This window comes from Falco rusticolus, chromosome 4, assembly GCF_015220075.1.
Source record: "Falco rusticolus isolate bFalRus1 chromosome 4, bFalRus1.pri, whole genome shotgun sequence".
In the NCBI taxonomy this organism is placed as follows: domain Eukaryota; kingdom Metazoa; phylum Chordata; class Aves; order Falconiformes; family Falconidae; genus Falco; species Falco rusticolus.
The window spans coordinates 106,295,429-106,310,322 of record NC_051190.1 but is presented as its reverse complement, the minus strand read 5'-3'; positions in this window follow the sequence as shown (position 1 = coordinate 106,310,322).

The following is a 14,894-nucleotide window of genomic DNA, read 5'->3' as shown; positions in this document are numbered from 1 at the left end:
CTCCTAACTGCACATGAGATTTCAAAACATTTTATTTTATAAGGTAATTTTGTAACGCACTGTGACAACAGACTCACCTGGTAGCTTGTGAAAAAACCACGTGTTTCATAAATCAAGATTTGGGATAAAGCAAACTGTTCTCAGCCTTTCCTCCATCTTCGTTCCTTAAGCTAAAAACACTTGTTTCCCACACCCCGCTCAGGGGGACACATTGCAGATATTCTGTGCTGCTGGGCTTACCACAGAAAGTGCACAGCCATATTCCCATTATTTAGAAAAACGCTTCTAACAACTTGCCTCAGCATTAAAAGAGTGTGGCTATAGCCGGGAATTTAGGGAGCAATGGAGTGAGCAATAAGAAAAGGGAAAAGGCTGGTACCTGGTTTCCTGGCTCCATCCCCTGGCTCTGAAGCGGAGTTTGCACAGCAGTCATCAGTTCCATCAGCCTACATGGTGCTGAGTCTTCGCTTCACTCAGAAAATCACATCACCTATCTTAACAAACCTGATCTCCTTCTATGACAAGGTGACCACCGATGGAATAAGGGAAACGCTGTGGATGTTGTCTACCTGGACTTTAGTAAAGCCTTTGACAGTCTCCTGCAGTGTTCTCCTGGAGAAACTGCCTACTCATGGCTTGGACAGGCGTACTCTACATGCTGGGTGAAAGCTGGCTGGGTGGCCCAGCCCAAGGACTGGTGGTGAATGGAGTTACATCCAGCTGGTGGCCGGTCACAAGTGGTGTTCCCCAGGACCCATTATCAGGCCCAGTCCTGTTTAATAGCTTTGTCAATGAGCAGGAGAAGGGGATTGAGTGCACCTGCAGCAAGTTTGCAGATGACACCAAGCGCAGGAGTGTTGATGTGTTGGAGGGCAGGAGGCTCTGCAGAGGGATCTGGGCAGCTCAGTGCCGGGTCCTGCACTCGGGTCACACCAACCCCACGCGGCGCTACAGGCTGGGGAAGGGGGGCTGGGAAGTGCCTGGTGGAAAAGGACCCAGGGGTGCTGGTTGACAGCTGGGTGGACATGAGCCAGCAGTGTGCCCAGGTGGCCAAGAAGGCCAGCAGCACCCTGGCTTGGATCTGAAGCAGTGCGGCCAGCAGGACTAGGGCAGTGATTGTCCCCCTGCTCTCGGCACCCGTGAGGTCTCACCTTGAATCCTGTGTTCACTTTTGGGCCTGTCAAGAAAGACACTGAGGTGCTGGAGTGTGTCCAGAGAAGGGCAGTGAAGCTGGTGAAGGGTCTAAAGAACAAGTCTTACAAGGAGCAGCTGAGGGAACTGAAGTTGTTTAGCCTGGAGAGGAGAAGACTCGGGGTGGTGGTGGTGGTGGAGGCGGGGCTTATTGCTCTCTACAACTACCTGAAAGGAGGTTGTAGTGAGGTTGGTATATATCTCTTCTCCCAAGTAACAAGGGATAGGACAAGAGGAAATGGTCTCAAGTTGCACCAGGGGAAATTTAGATTGAACATTAGGAAAAATTTCTTCACTGAAAGGGTGGTCATCCAACAGCCCCTCAAGCATTGGAACAGTCTGGCCAGGGTGGTGGTGGTGGAATTACCCTCCCTGGAGGTGTTTAAAATTAGATATATGGTTTAGTGGTGGACTTGGCAGTGAACAGTGGGACTTGATGATCTTAAAGGTCATTTCCAACTGAAATGATTCTATGATGCTAGATGACAAGAAACCTAAGCCCGTCTCCCTCAGTATCTACAAACTGTCAAAACAGTTAAATCCTATTTTAAAAAAATGTATAGCTGCATGTTTGTTAGATGATGCCACACACAAGATTAGTCTTATACCTTCCAAAATGAGCATAAAAGCCATATAATCACTTTCAGACCAACCACTGACCTCCTCCATACTTCATCAACTTCTTTTCCAGAGTCCCTGTATTTCTCCTACCATACACCGTCAGTGGTGACAACAGTGACAAGAAACAGCAGTTTACTGCTTCAAGTCCACAGAGAAATGCCAGAGATCGGATTCTTTCATTTAGAGAAACTGACTGATAAAAAGGGAATTTTATTTCATATATACCTTGATTCCACAAGTCTCCCAGACTTTGGAAATGTCTCAAATAAGCAAGTTAATGAAGTTTAAGGATTGAAAGACTCATTTCAGTCAGAACTCAGAACCACAAAAGTTGTGCAAGATGAGAAATGGTGCACTTTCAAGTTGTTTTAATATTTAAGATTAGTATGTAATCTCACATTTATGTCTTGATGGTGTGTTTTAAGTCTTGGCATTTATGTAGAAGAGACTAACACTTGAATTGATTCTCTTCTCTCTCCACAGTTTGTCAGGAACCTGTTAATTTTTGTCGTGGTAAATCCAAAGGTCTTATACACAACCAAGAAGTGACCCAGTACAACAGAGGCAAGGCAGAAAAAGAATAGTGAAGATCTTTATCTTCAATGACACCAGTTGTACAAATGATGTATTACGATGGTAAATGGCTAGTATTTCTCTAACCATAGGATAGCAACAAAATCAATCTCACATGGAATAAATGCTTTCACTAACTGGTTTAGGAGGTAGATTGAAAAGAAACACATTTCCTCAGTTTTCTGGTTTTCTTATTCTAGCTGTTGTATTATCAACCTCACGTATTCCAAATACTGATAGAGTCCTTAAAAGTTACAGCTTCAGAGAACTATTTAAATTCATTCTTTATTTACTCGCCTTTGACTTATTACAGTTGATTTCCACCAAAATGTAAGAGTAAGAGCAATGCAAAATATTTACTTAACATTGTCATAAATCACAGCTGTAGGAACTACCGCACTAAGGGCACTCAGGCATCAATCACCAGCATCACAAAGAAAATGCTCAGAAAAGGCAAAACTAGAATTTGTGCAGATGAAGCCTAGGGTCTTACAAAACAATAGTGGAAGCGAAGTAAATCAAAAAGTGGCAGCAGATTTCTGAGGGAAACATGCAAAGATAAAGAAGAATTTTTTTAAAATTCAAAATTCACAGGCCTTCACATTTAAGAGTCTACACATCCTAAGGATTTAGACAGCCAGCACAAAGTTCCAGTTGTGTAAGTCTATCTTATCTGCACTTAAATTTCATGTTTCACATGTAGTGGATAACGTTATATGTACGCATTCACCCTGTCCTGGCCTACACGGTAACTATTGTGATTCCTATTGTTAGTATATTCTACCTCTGATTAATTTGTGCGGTTAAATGGGACTACTTCATTTTCTTGCCCCAATAAAACATAAGATAAATGCACAGTCACTGAAACCCATGTATTTGAAGATTTTTTTTTTCACAAGGCACCTTAAAGATTTTGCTACTTGTTCTAAAAATCAAAGCTTCCATTCCAGAAGAAAAAAAAAAAAAAAAGCGTTAACCACCTATGTACAATCAAATCCCATGCACTAGTTTCTTTTTGACTCTGCAGTCAGACACAGGACAAAAAGAGCAGCACTGTGACACAAACTGGAACCACAAGTCTCAACAGTCAGTATCTTTACAGACTAATTATGCCTTCTTAAAGGCCAACATTGTCAATCATTTACTTCCCGAATTTCCTTCCACAATACTGTAATTTAACGCATGTATCTAGTGCTGCTGGATTTTCTTCCACCCCCTACACAGGACTGAGCCACAGAAATACAGATCACATTCTTACTAGAAAAATTTCAATAATATTTCAGTAACAACACAAGTATCTGTTAAATGGTATTTTAAAGCCTGTAGCATGTCTAAAATGTATGGGTTTCCTCTGTTACACTTGCTTATAGGAAAAGAGGAAAATTATAACCACACAAATGAAAATATTTTTCTTCTCACTTAGTCTGAAATTGTTTTCAAAAAGCAAATGGCCAAGTCTTCTTTTGCACCTTTTGTTGCAATGAAATCTAATAGGTGTGGGTGGAAAAACAAACCCAAGACACACAGTCTCTGAATGCTGCGCTATATCATAATAGTGTTTAAAATGTTTCTGGGTCAAGCTTGTCAAGCAGCTATTGTGGGTTTAAAAAAAAAAAGTGATCTTTCACTTACTTTTGCCTATAGAAAATCAGCAGTTTGCACTATGTCTTGTGCCACAACATCTCTGATGAATGCATATATATATATATATATACACACACACAGTGTACTAATAGCTACCAGCACTTCTACCATATCTGAGATAAGGGAAATCTTTCTTATGCACCACCTCTCTAACAACAGGCAAAACATTTTTTGAAAAGAAAATTGCTGGCCTGTCTTTTGTAAAATATTAGACTTCAATATTCTTAATAATCTCTTTTAGGACTAATTTGTCTTAATAAACAGCAGCAAAATGACAAGCATAGAACATCCAAGGTGAGAAACTGCCTTTTTCTGATGTAAACCAGTATGTAAATGTATTTCAACTGTTGGTAAGAACAGAGCCTTCCAGCAACCAGCTGTTATGAAAAGCTTGTGTCTACATAGCTACTTACCGGCTAAAAAATAAAACAGCAGAATTGTAAAAACTCTCAGGGTCATTCGATAATATCCCCACTACAGCCATAGCTCACAGTCTTTCGAAGCACGAGTCGCCCTTTGCTTCAATAAGAAAATTGTATTTGAAAATAAATGGCATCATACGGAGCTTAGTTTTGCAATTATTCACATTGTGGTAGAAACTGGAGTGCCTAAAAGAGTTCAGAAGTCTGTTGTATTACTGCTATATAGTGGAATGACTGCAAAGTTCAGAGAGCTTTCAACCTGATGAAACAAGGAGTAGCACAAAAAAGGAGAAAAAGGAGCATGAAAAATTTATCCAAGGTCCTGCAGTGGCTTGTAGAGGGGCAGGAGCAGAACACCTGGCTGCCTGGGTACGGACCCCTCTGCCCAGCCTGGTGGCACCAGGCAGGGGTGGCCTCCTCGCCAGCCCTGCTGCTGGGGAGCAGCATGCAGCGCACCGGTGAACAGAGCCCTGGGAGAGCTGAAATGGTTTCCAAGCACAAACACCGAAGGATCCCCAGCACTACGCTTTGTAAAAAACAAGATACCTACAAACAAGACATCTGGGAAGGTTGTCTGTGGTGTGAGCTATATAGCACAGCAGTTTCTGTAACTGTGCTTAAGTTTCTGAGAGCAGGTACTTGAATTATGCCAGCCAGCTTGATAATTAATTAGCCTTTTCATGTGTGCAAGATGGGGGGAGAAAATGTAGCCTCTGAAGGACTTGCATAAGCTTTCTATTGCACCCACAACCCCAGGTTAGCAAGAGCAGCAAAGCAGCCCTTTTTCTTAACCTGCTATCAAACATAAAAATCACACCTGGACAATACCTGTGTATTTCAGTGCCTGTGAGGATACGCTTTGCCTCAGTCAGATGTTTTCAGAGGCAAGGAGGCAGGCAACGTGTCCCAGCAACACACGGTACCTCTGCTGACTCGGCGCGTACAGCTGTCCAAGCCTCGCTGCCGCCAGAGCCAGCCTTCCAAGCACAGGCACTCAAGGCCCTGAGGGACACTTCGCACCCTGCGCTTTCACTTCTACACCTTTTCCCCCAGTCATCATGGAAACAGCAGTAGAGAGGTCCCAGGCTCTACCTTAAACCAGAAACAAACTGTAACATAGGAAACACTGTAATCAAAATTAAACAAACTGTGGGGAAAAAAAAAGGAAAAAGTCTGTTCAACGTTGCCTCTCAGCGTAATTTTCATATGAGTTAATATACAGAGGCATACAGGGCATTCCTTACCTGGGTAAGGAAAAAGTGGGCAGCTTTGGGAATGGGAACAGGTTCTCCCCAGGTCAGCAGCAATGAGGTCCTTTACAGTTATTTACAACCAACTTTCATGTTACAATCTGAATAAATTCAATATTGTTAGCAAAAGTTTGATAACTCACTGTTTATTCTACTAGATGGTACTAAATAGAGTAACATAGTCATGATTTCTACCGTGCAAATGAATGTTGTTAATACTGGAGCCTCTAAAAACACTGTCCTCTTTCTAGGAATAAATAGTCTAGATATTTTGTTATATCTTTGATTTGAAGAAAAGCAAAGCCTCCTCGGTATTCCTGGGAGCAACCTAGGTTCCACTAACTTCAGACTATCATACACATATCCTTTCAGACTTTTATTTTCCATTTAATTTAAACTCTCTACATGCGGTCAAGTTGGTCCAAGGTTACCTTCTGCAATGTCCCAGTTAAAAGTCTAAAATAGACCTGATACAGGACCTTCCTCTTGCTCTTTCAGAGACCATTTGGTGATTAAATCTGCCAGCTGTCATCTCTCCGGCATGTTTTTTGCCTACTACTGTTAGTGGCGTTTGTTCTCCAAACTGTATTTAAGTGAAAGTTTCCTGCAAGGAAACAGTTCCCCATTGTCTCTCTCTACTAATAACAGCACTGAACTTTCCAGCCATATCCAAGCCTGGCTTAGAGAGTTTATGACAAGTTCCCAATATTTCTAGGGTCCCTTGCCAGCCCTAAGCTGAGTTCTGCAGAGTACAAGAACATTTAATTTTTTTTCAGTCATAAATGTCAGTTGCAGAAAACAATCTTTTTTCCTTAACTACAGTTTTATTGTAGTTCTCCAGCCAGGCCGTGACTTTCATCCAACCTGAACTTTCCTGAGTGAACTCTTAATTCTTAATATTGATGTGAATCCATTTTCACCTTCTACTTTGCTGCTATTGTTTGGTTTAAACCAGAATGTGGTGACTTAGAAATAACCTTTTTCCTCTCCGCAGGGACTGCTTTTCTGATCCTGAGCCTGTTTTATCTTGTGTAAATTCTGTCATGTGAGTAACATCAGCGTAAAATAAATGGCTTAAGTGCAAGATAAAAGGATTTCATTGTCCTATTCAGAACTTCAGCTAAATATTAAAGCTGCTGATCCACACAGTGTGTAAATATTTTTAAATTGGTGCCAAGCACACACTAGCTTTATTATTCATTGTATGTGTGTTAAGTATCTGTTACAGACTTAATTTATGACACAGGTACAAGGTAGCCTGGAACAGTATGCTTTGCAAATAATGACTACGAAAAGGCCATGCATGTCTATTTGTTATTGTTCTTATTAAGAAATAAACAAGCCCCCAGAACAGTGGAAAGCAGGCAAAGTACCACATAATGATTCATTGCTGGCTGGGAAACATTTAAGAGGAAAAACCTGTAAGACAACAACCAAAGCCAGAGACTAACTGCAAGGGAGAGGAAAGCATCACCATCACCACCCCCCAGGAAAAGGATTGCAAGGTCCTTCTAACTTTAAGGCTCAACAGCAATCTGTAGGCATTATCCTAAAGCTGGGATGGATACAAGAGCTCTCTATGATACAAGATGAACTTCAGGATTGAGTTTTTAGGATTGAATTCCTCTCTGGCTAGCATCAGTAATAAAAATCAAACAGACAAAAACTCCAGCATCCTTCTTTTCATATAACCTGCAGACAGGGAAACACAGGACCTGCCTTAAGTTGCGTAGTGATTTAGGATACATCAGAATGCAAGTACTCAGAAAAGTTTCTGCCTACCACGTCAGTTTTCTTGATCTTGATTCCTTGTTTTGTTTTTCTGCACAAGTTCTGCCATATAAATATCACCACCACAGTGTAAATGACCTAAATGTGAGACAGAATGATTTTATGGGCATCCACAATAATTGCATTCCTATGTTCACTTGAATTAAGCTATTGCTTAGTAGTGGTTACCACAAGGGAAAATTATTTCTGGCATTCAGCTTCCATTTCCTTTCAGGAAAATCCTATTTAGAATCTATTTTAAAGGGGTTTTTTCTTTCTTATTTGCATTTAGCATTTTCAAATATCTGTAAGGCATATACACCCTTTGAACAGTCACTAAGTCTTTGTATCATATCTATATTAAAGCGTGTTTTACAAATCTTCAGAGGAACCATTTTCTCCTGTGAAAAGCCCAGCTTGCTTTAGTAACAATAACGGCCACAAAACAGTGCAAGAATGAGAGATGTGCAGTCCACTTGGAGCTCCTCAGGGGGAATCCATGCCTATTACAGACTACTGTCAAACTTAATTCTCATTCCACTTTGTTAGCTTATATTTTCCTGAAAGCAGTTTTGTGGGTTTTCTACCTTTTATCCTAAACCCTGGGTTATTCTGTTCCATACCTTTAGCATTTTTCTCCTTTATGTTAGTTGTTGCCCATCGGAAAAAAAAAATTTGCTTGACTGTACATTCTCCAGCTCACCAAAGAGGGAACATCACTATCCATCAGCAGGCTTTATGGTTTTCATATTAAAGCTAACATAGCCTCTGCTTCAGATGAGAAAATTGATATCTTTCTTCTGCTTTCTACTTGTAACTATTTAGGGTGCAAGGCTGAGCTAACTTTGATATTAATGTGCCTCAAAAGCAGTCATATGCAACTTTCAAAACAACCAGAATTAACAACTAACCAATTAACATCCAATCTGGTGTGCTAAAAGTTGTACACTAATGACATAAAGACAGATACAACAATTTATTTTATGCACTCATAAAATGTGAAGTTCTGACAAACTCTCATGCTGCATCCTACATGCTGAGTATAGCTCACTGGGAATTTTCAGGCAAGACCAATTTCACTGCAAAATTTGGAATTATTGAACCCGAAATGCCTTCTAAAAATATTTACGTTGCCATTGATGTTTAACAAAATATAGGCAGTTCCCAGATAATTAACTAATAGTCCTTAGGCTTTTGAAGTCTGCTTTTCCAGGCCAGCCCCTGCCGTACAGAACACCACAGGTTTTCAGCTTTGTGATACCAAATTGTGGGGGCACTGGAAATTTGGACCAGGAAATAAGGAATGCTACACCTTAATTCCTTATCTCGAGAACCTGGAAAACTCAACTTTAAAGTTTCAGAAACTATGTCATATGCACGTCAGTAAATATTTTCATTTCAAATAACTAAACAAGGAAAGGTTTCAAAAAGCTTTCAAAAAAATCTGCCGTTTGCTTCACATGCAGTTCAAACATCAGCTCCTCAAGTTTCCCATAGAACAGAAATTCCAGCTTTAGAGCACTCTAGCTCACGTATTTTGATAATGTGTACTTTACTGATACTACTTCGATAAATGCATAAGCCCTTCCTTGCTATGCTTTTTCTATCCAAACCTTTTAAGAAGTTATTTTGAGCTATTATTTTTCTATAGGAACCACTATAGAATGATTGCAAAATACTTCATTCCTTGCTTGATCTATTATGAAAAGACCATTTTCTTTCTGCAAGTGGTTTCAATTAGCTGGGTATTTGAAGGTCAAGGAAGGGTGCGCTCACTTTGCAAGCGAAGCCCGTCTGCACACCACAGATACCACTTCCCAATTATCTTCTGGTCCAAGCGGGAGCATGGTTCTTTTTGTCTTTTATAGGGGTCATAACTAGCTCACTCTATAAGCAGCAACTTTTTGAGACCTAAAAAGGTATATTAACCCACTGTCTACGGAGGGACATTTTTTATACCCATTAGTTCTGAACACTTGGATGCCAATGAAAGCCTTATAATAGGTAATTAATCTCTCTTCCCTCTACACGTAAGTCAATATCCTGTCAGAATAAACTTTTTCACAACTCTCAAAAACTATTTTCAGATAAATTTCTAACACTTAGCGTGTTATTAACAATTTCATATTTTGTTTCCTTGGATAATTCCTTGCCTTTCACTTTTGAAGTCACATGCTCTAGGGTTGGGAACACAAATTCCCGACCTGCAGGTAGTTTGCTGCTTGTCCATTTATACTTGTGTCATCAGGTGCAGTTCCCTGAGAAGCCTGAACAGTCACAGCAGAGTATTTGATTAGATAAGGAAAGAATCAGATTCCACTCTGGGCAGACCCATAACAACAACAATAAAAAAAGGCACCCCTCTCACCTTTGTCCCCGAACTCTCTCAGGAAGCATTAAGCATCAAATGGAGTGAGCAGTCACTTGAATAGCTAACAAATGTCATTATAACTGGAAACTAAAATTTCCTGAGGTACTCTCCACTTCAGGTAAAATCACTGAGTTAGTTTCCAGCAAGAAAGACAGGACTTCTAAGACTCCAGTGCTGTATCAAACATATTGCTATGCTGTTAAGACAAGTTTCTTGCTGTTTCAACAGTTCCTTTCCATTCATTTTTAAATCAAGTGTTAAAAGCCTGAAAGCAAAGCACTGCACATCTACCCAAAATATAATTATTTTCAAACTTCCAGTTCAGTGAAAATTTCACAACTAATTTGTTCTTGCTCAAAATGAGATAGTCCCCACCCTCACCTCTGCATTTACATCATCAATGAATTTGAAACACATTTATTTATTTCTACCTTCTATGTACTTCTGCAGCTGATAAAAAAAAACGTTTAAATTACAAATAATTCAAGATTAAACTAAAATCTTCCCTGGAAAGTTGAGCCAACCTGAGAAAAAAAGAAGAGAAAATTCAAAGTGAAATTGAAACAGGCTGCCCAGCTGGAGCTGAATTCCTTTCCTACTTCCTTCTTATTCTCCTACTTATTTTCTGCATACTCCATTTCACACCACAGTCCATTTCACAAGTGAAGGAAACCACCAGCCCCCAAATTAAGTTTCCTTAAGGAAGGCCATTAACAATTGGATCAACTTCCATCAAATTATCTCAACTTAGACTCGACTGCTCTTTTACCCACACAGCAGGTTTTGCCATTGGGATATGGCTACAATAGTGTCCAGGATGTAAAGGACTTTATACCCTGGGTGATCTTTAGCTATCATTTTAATTTGCTTCCGATCCAAAAGGTTTCCAGTCAGTTGTGATAATCCTCCGAAAAAAGAGTCACAGGAGGAGGTAGCAACACCAGCAATAAGCCTCTGGGGAGGGACACATTCTACTCCAAGAGAAGCAAGGAAAACCAGGTGAGAAGCAAATAGCAAAAATTCCTGAGAGCACTATGTAGATGTTAAAAAATAAGGGCAGCAGAGCTCGTAATTGCAGAAAACAGCAAGAAGCAGGAAGAAGCCCCAAAACAGGAATGGCCACAGCAAAATATCCTACCGGGGAATTACAAAAATGTTTTGACAGTTAAAAAGTCTCCAGGATTTTTGACAGCTAACAGCAGCGCAGGACCTGACAGTAAGGCACAAATGAACCGTGTACATGCATAGTCTGTGACAATCCATACCTCCAGTCTTCCTTTTTAATAGAGAGGGTACATAAATTGCCAAAGCAGCAGCTGCATAGGCAGGAAAAGCTACTTGCTAGTGATAGATACCCAGCGGACTGGTAATGAAACCAGACACAGCCATGAGATCTCCCGAGTAAGGGTCCAGCTTCCCCCCATACGGAGTCTCAAACTTTGCTAAGCACTTAACATGCCAGCTGGCCTTCCCCCCACCTTGGTACCACTGTACATCCTGCATTTGTTGAGCAACTGGCTGGCCACCAACACCCACAGCCCCCTCCTACTTTGCACAAGACATACAAATGCTCAACAATTATAAGATCCATCCGAAAAGCGCACCAGCCCCCAGCACTGAGTTCCAGGTGACGCTCAAGGTGGAGGCTGCGACCTTGTTTTGCTCAATTACAGTAAGAAATGGATACAACATCTTTCTACTGCTCTCCAGGCAATTTGCACATCTCCTGAAGGCAATTTTGAGTGCTAGTAACACCCAATCCTTGCTATAAAGCAAGTGGCAAAGCAAAATAAAAAAGGGCAAAAGCAGTCAAACAACAAAAGCATATACCTAGAAAGACAATAATGTTATGAGTGTGTCTATCAATATACAGAATAGGAAAAAAAAAAAAAAAAAAAGTTGGGAGAGCTACGCAGTGATAAGAAAACCGTGAAATAAAACAAGGGTATTTAACAAGGTCCAGTCTATCTAGACATTGGGAATGGGTTTTTTATACCACACAATTTGTAAGATGACAGCATCCCCTTTCCATGGGGTATATGGTTTTGATGAAGTGGGATAGGAAAAACATATGCAGCAATACACAATTACTAGCTGCAGTGCAAAACACACACGTGTGAGGTTACACTGCAAACCTGTTGTCAAACTTTTTTTTTTTTTTTTGTAAATGAAAACTGAAAGTTATAAAGCCATCACTGAAGACTTTTTTTTTCAGCCAGACATAAACACCTTGCACAGCACTACATTCATGCAGCACTTCATGGTCCCTCTGTGACGCTGCAGAACAATACTTGCACATGTATTCATAGCTCAGAAGATAATTTATGCTTTCTAACACAAGTTCCACCCTCTTCAGAGCCCTCAGTCCACCAGTCCTTAGAGGTCATCAATGCACTGTATTACTGGAGTCATCTGCAGTCTAAACCACATCCACGTGGTCTTTGTTTACACAACTGAACACTCATTTTCACAAGAACCCCTTGCTTCTTTTGTACTAGAGGGATGATGCCGAGGTTCAAGGAAGTTGCACATTTCTGTCATGTCCCTTCAGAGGCTCATAAACATAAACAAAAGAACAATAATAACCATGTCTTCTCTATGACCTTCCCTCCCTTTAGTAGTTTTCCTGTTGCCACTCCCTTACTACAGTTTTATTATATCATTTCCATATTTCCTTATAAAATTTTTACATTCAAATACTTTCTAATATTTTTCGAATTGCAGATGCTACAAAGAGGAATAATTCAGATCCAAAATCACTTCTAGCTCACTCATGCATTCCTAGCAAATGACTTCTAATAGTGGTTTGTAACAACACTTTGTACTGAAAGATTTTTGAGTGGTTTTCAGAAGGAACATGGCTATTTTACTACCCCTCCCCCCTTTTTCATCTCTCACTTTTATAGGAAATCCTGGATAAAATATTCTCATTTAAGTGTCTGCCGCTTCTCTTAAGCTCTCTGAAGAATAAAGCAATTACTGCATATGCCTCTGACAACTTTACTTGCCTTTAATGTGCTCCTGAAGATCTACTTCCAATCATCAAGAGAGCCATCACATAAAATCGCTAAGTGAGCCATAAATGCACAAGTAGATAGAGCACCATGGCATAACGACAGGCATCCAAAAAACATCCAAGCTAGGGCCTGAATGAAAAAAGCCCTGAGAGTTAAGGTGCCCACTTCCCCTTTTGCTGCCTTGCATAATTATACAGATAAACTCAGATACTGAGAAACTAGAAGCAGGTAAGAAACCTGGGCCTGCATACATAAAGAGATTTGTGCACGGTAACACCTGAGAAATAGAAATCAGGTGGTTGAACCCAGTATCTGTATACAGCGTATAACGAACAGGAAAATTTCTTGCAATCGGCTAAGGATGCAGTGGAAACAAAGTTTGTGTACGGATAATAACTTTAGCAGACTACTAAACGCAGTTTAAAACAACATGTTCTATTACCTATATTTGGAGCCTCTCCAGCTCTCTGATGCTGAAGCTTGTCTCCTGCTGACTAACCAAAATGTCGTCGTGCTTCCAGAGAAGCAGGGGCAGGCTTGGATGCAGGCCACTAAACAGCATGCATAGTTTGGTACCCTTTGAAAGGACTGAGACCTTCATTTGTTCTGAAAAGTAAATACATTCTGCCTTCATAGTAAGCTGAGCTCTGCTATAGTGGGGCTGACTGCAGCAGACTTGCACGGAGCATGCTAGTAAAAGCAGCAAACGACTGCCGAGCCACCTCAGATAGACTCACAGGACCTCTGGAGGTCTAAAAAGCTGCCTTAAAGGCTTCTTACCTGTTCTGAGACAAGTCATTATGACCACACTCTTCTGTAAGCGTGTCACGTGCCATGTACAATGCTGCATTCAAAATAAAACTCTAAGATACTAGGCATGGAAGTGGATCAAAGCATCTGCTGCTTTTTGAAGTCTTTCCCTAACTTCCTACTGTTCTCCTCCTCAGCTCAGCCATCCTTAATATGGAGCAACGACACAAAAAAGTTCTGAAGACAATTTCCTTAAAATTTCAGAGTAATTTTTCCTTCCATACGGAACATAATCTTTATATCTGTTCTCTTTTTATAACTTTCTACCTTTCTCCACACTCTGCCTTTTCTTCCCCCTTCACATCTTTCTCCTAGAAATCTATCCATCCACATGCACTTTTACTCTACATGCCAAATTATTCCTGTGATCCTGATACACATTCCTCTTACACAAACAACAGATACAAGAGATAAAAAAAAAAAATAATTACATCCATATCCTCTTAGCACCTTTATCATCTCTATCATACTCTATACTCTTACTGCAATGAATTAACATACTTCCCCTGCCAAGACCCCAGTGTGCAATGTCATGTACTACAGCACACCTGCAGTTGTAGGTGAACCTTGTCCTGAAAAAAGTGACAAGCAGGCGAAAGGAGGACAAGACAAGAAAGGTGAAACACACTACCTAACCAAGTGGTACAGTACTAGCCCGCACAACCTCATTTCTGTTTCCACTCAAGTATTTCTTCTTGTGCCAAGTCAAGCCTTGGATCATTAAACTCCTAATTTTTTCTGCAGCATCTAGGCATAAAGGATTGCCTGCTGATGAGTTGTTTTTATGCCTGCATGCCACCCCAAGTATTCAAAAGAAGTATATGTTTCAGCTGAGGCAAAGACAACTATCACTGAAAGAAGACTCCAATGCTATAGTTTTTGCATGATAATCTACTTTACTGGACATAATTGTGGTTTGCAAACACCTCTTTCTTCATAACATATAACTAGCTTTTTCTTAGTGACCTTTGTAGCACAAATATTTCTCTTTGAGCTGGTAGCATGATCAGCTAAGTTACAGCACTTGAGCACGTTATATTTGTTTAAAGCTTTTAATGCTTGACTGTCAGAGTCTTTAGATAAGATTCTTCTGCAAACCTGGAGACTACACATGACAGATATTCATATCTGAAGAATTCACAGGCAACAAAAGTGGAATTACTTGCATTAACATTTTACAGGCTGCATTTAAGTCTAATCTAAGAAAGTTATCTTGAAAGGAATT